Source organism: Fukomys damarensis, unplaced genomic scaffold, assembly GCF_012274545.1.
Source record: "Fukomys damarensis isolate Sample0158 unplaced genomic scaffold, DMR_v1.0_HiC HiC_scaffold_15, whole genome shotgun sequence".
Taxonomy (NCBI): Eukaryota; Metazoa; Chordata; class Mammalia; order Rodentia; family Bathyergidae; genus Fukomys; species Fukomys damarensis.
Window position 1 is genome coordinate 19,400,295 of NW_022900927.1, and position 4,185 is coordinate 19,404,479.

The 4,185-nt window shown below is 38.4% G+C and overlaps 1 protein-coding gene across 6 annotated transcripts in view; it reads right to left on the reverse strand.

Annotated features, from left to right (window-relative positions):
- Csad (cysteine sulfinic acid decarboxylase) overlaps positions 1-4,185 on the reverse strand; it is a 35,893-nt gene that overhangs the window by 3,667 nt on the left and 28,041 nt on the right. The window lies entirely within an intron of this gene.

Consider the following 4,185-nt stretch of genomic DNA (forward strand, 5'->3'; position numbering starts at 1 on the left):
AAAAAAAAAAAAAAAAAAAAAAGCCACCTAGGCATGGTGGCACACACTAGTAATTCCAGCACTCAGAAGTCTAAGGCAGGAGGATCACCATGAATTCAAGGCCAGCCCCAGCTACATAGTGAGTTAAAGGCCAACCTGGACTCTGTAGAATCTATTTTTCTAAGTCAAAAACCAAAACAGGGCTGAGGATTTAGCTCAGTGATGCCATATCTGCCTCCCAAGCACAAGGTCCTGAGTTCAATCCCTGGTGCCAAAAAACAAAACAAATAAAAGCTACTCAGGGCCTGGTACTGGGGCCCAGCTGTTAGCTCTCTGCATGACAGATCTGGGCCATCAGCTTTACAACACTGCACTGCTACCCTCTTTGTAGGGAGGGACCTAAGATTCAGAGATCCAAAAAAAAGTTCCAGAGATGGAATTTGAACTTAGGTCTGTCAATTTTCCAAAGCTTGTGCTCTGCCAAAAATTTTAATGTCTTACTGGAAGATCTAAATGCTATTGGAAAAATTCAAATGGTACAAAAGTTTATACCAACACTGAATTAGGGGGTAAAAAAACATAAAAGCCCTACCACAAAGAAAAGCCCAAGCCCAATTGACTTCACTGATGAATTCTATCAAACATTTAAGAAACAACTGATATCAGTTTACAAACTCTTTCAAAAAAACAATACTGTATATAAAATCAAGTATATTTCTATTAAAACGATCTCTTAAAATAAGACTGAGAAGACACTCATTTATAAGAACATCAAAAAGGACAGGTTTGGTGGCATATGCCTGTAATCCTAGCACTCAGGAGGCTGAGGCAGGAAGACTTCCTCAAGTTTGAGGCCAGCCTGGGCTACACAGTGAATTCAAGGCCAACCTGAACTACACAGTAAAGCCCTGCCTCTAAAAACAAAACACACACACACACACACACACACACACACACACACAAAACAAAATCCTAAGTTTTTTCAAACACTGTTAAGTTGATTCTAAATTCATTTGGAAATTCAAAGTATAGCCAAAGCCATCTTTACAAAGTACAAAGTTGGGCTGGGGATTCAGCTCAGTGTTTCTGCCACCTGCCTCACAGGTGCAAGGTCCTGAGTTCAATCTCTGGCACAAAAAAAAAAAAAAAAAAAAAAAAAAAAAAAAAAAAAAAAAAAAAAAAAAAAAAAAAAGAAAAAGTACAAAGGTGAGAACTCACACTTTCAAATTTCAAAGCTTGTTACAAAGCTAGAGTAATCCAGACAATGTCAAGGACAGTCACACAAAATAATGGAATGCGGAGAATACAGAAATAAATCCTCACATTCAATTGATTGTTTCATTATCAATATATTATTATTTTTTTTTTAGTGCCAAGAATTAAACCTAGGTCTAATGCAAGCACTATAGCACTGAACTACACCTCCATCCCAATGAGCTGATTTTCAACAAGGAAACAAAAAAAAATTCATTGGAGAAAGAACAATCTTTTGAACCCATGGTTATGGGAAAACTGAATATCCACATCCACAGAATGAAGCTGAATCCCTTTTTCACATCATTACCCCAAATTAACTCATAATACATCAAAGACCTAAATGTAAGAACCAAAATGAATTATAAAACTCTTAGAAGAAAACAGATAGTCTTTGTAAGTTTGGGTTAGGCTAGAGATGATACCAAAACCACAAGAAACCAAAGGAAAAATAGAAAAGCTGAACTTCATCAAACTTTAAAACTTGTACTTTGAGAGAACACCGTCAGAGAAGCAAAGAAACAATCTACAGAAGAGAAGAGGATATTCAAAAATCATGCATCTGATAAGTGACATGGATCCAGAACATATTAAGAACTCTTTACAAGTCAATAATAATTTAAAAGGCCTGGGTGGGAGATTTAGCTCAGTGGTTCTGCCGCCTGCCTCGCAAGCTCAAAGATCCAAGCTTGATATCCAGTACTAAAAAAAAAAGAAGAATTTAAAAGGCCTAATTTGATCGCTTCTCGGCCTTTTGGCTAAGATCAAGTGTAAAAGGCCTAATTTGAAAGATGAGGCAAAGGATCTTAATAAACATCCTTCAAAGAAGATATACAAATACCTAATAAGCAAACAATAAGATGCACAACATCACTAATCATTAGAGAAATGTAAATCAAAATTACAGTGAGATACCACTTCGCACCCATTAGCATAGCTGCTAGCAAAGTAACAGAAAATAACAAGTCTTAAAGAGGACGTGGGGAAACCAAAACTCTTGTGCACTGTGGGGAACAAAACTGAGTCAAAATAAACCTCTCTTCTTTATATTACCCAATTCAAGTATTTCATTACAGTAATGAAAAATGGACTAAAACACATGGTCTTTAGGAGATATTTGTCCATCTGTGTTCATATCAGCATCATTCACAACAGCTAAACTGCAAAAGCAATCTAAGTGTCCACTGTTGTTTAAACAGATAGCAGGCTGGGGATTTAGCTCAGTGGTTCCACTGCCTGCCTAGCAAGCACAAGGACCCCAGTTCAATCCCCAGCCAAAAAAATAAATAGATAGCAAAATGTGGTAAATGCATGCAATAGGATTAAATCTCAACCCACGTGGGGGAGGGGGCACACTCAAACAATGCCTCAACCATATTGCATGGGTTCCTTTTCAATAAGTCAGGAACGCCCCGGTCACTGTCATAGGACAAAGCAAAATATAACAGCTTCACATACTTCTAGATGCTCCCTTGATGATCAAGAGAGGCCTGGATGACAGGTACCCCTGTATGGGGACGTAGGGAGTGGAAACATCCCCGGCACAGAAGCGAAACTGTCTCTCCTCCACATTTGCAATTCCAGACATGTCCTGTGGCTCCGTGAGACATTCCTGTCCATCTATGATACCCGCCACCTGGTTGGTTCCTTTTCTCCCTTAAAGTCTCAGCTCAGTTGTCAATGAGCTAAAGAGGAGCCTCCCCCATGTCCCCCACCACCTGACCTGGTCAGCTGTCCTGGGCTACACCTTTCAGAGCACCAATGACCTCGCCTTTACAGCACACATGCAGTTCATTTACAGGCACTTATGTCAGGATTTCCTACTGCAACAAATATGAAAGTAAAATGGAAAAGATCTGAATAGACAGTTCCCCAAAGAAGATCCACAAATGTCCAAGGACAGGACAGGACTCTCAACATTGTTAAACTCATCAAGAAATGCAATCAATGGGCTGGAGATTTAGCTCAGTGGTTCCACTGCCTGCCTCGCAAATACAAGGATCTGAGTTAAATCCCCAGTACCAAAAAAAAAGTACAAGGCCAGGTGTGGTGGCACACACCTGTAATCCCAGCACTCAGGAGGCTGAGGCAGGAGGATCACTGTGTGTTCGAGACCAACCTGGGCTACATAGTGAGTTCCAGGTCAGTCTCACCTACATAGTGAGACCCTGTCTCAAAATAACCAAAAAATAAAAATAAGTAAATATAAAGTACCTGTGTTCTCACCAGTGTTACCCATAATAACCAAAGGTAGAAAGAACTCAAATGTCCATAAACTGACGAGTAAGAAAATGTGGTACATTCTACCAAAGTTGAATGAAGAAGATAAAAACATTTTAAATACCCCAATCACAATCAGTGAAATTGAAAATGTAATTAAAAACTTACCAACAAAGAAAAGCCCAGGCCCTGATGGATTCACTGCTGAATTTTACAAGACATTTAAAGAAGAACTACTACCATTACTCTTCAAACTTTTCAATGAAATTGAAAGGGAAGCTATACTTCCAAATTCATTCCTGGAAGCAAGTATCACTTTGATTCCCAAACCAGGGAAAGATACAACTAAAAAGGAGAACTACAGACCAATCTCCTTAATGAATATAGATGCAAAAATCCTTAATAAGATACTAGCAAACAGAATACAGAGGATTATTAAGAAGATCATCCATCCTGACCAAGTCGGATTTATTCCAGAGATGCAAGGGTGGTTCAACATACGAAAGTCAATAAATGTAATACATTATATTAACAAAGTCAAGGACAAAAACCATATGATCCTCTCAATAGATGCAGAAAAAGCATAATATGATCCTCAATAGATGCAGAAAAAGCATTTGATAAAATTCAACACCCATTCATGATAAAAACCCTGCAAAAAATTGGAATAGATGGTCTATACCTCAATTTAATAAAGGCTATCTATGAAAAGCCATCAGCCAACATATCATT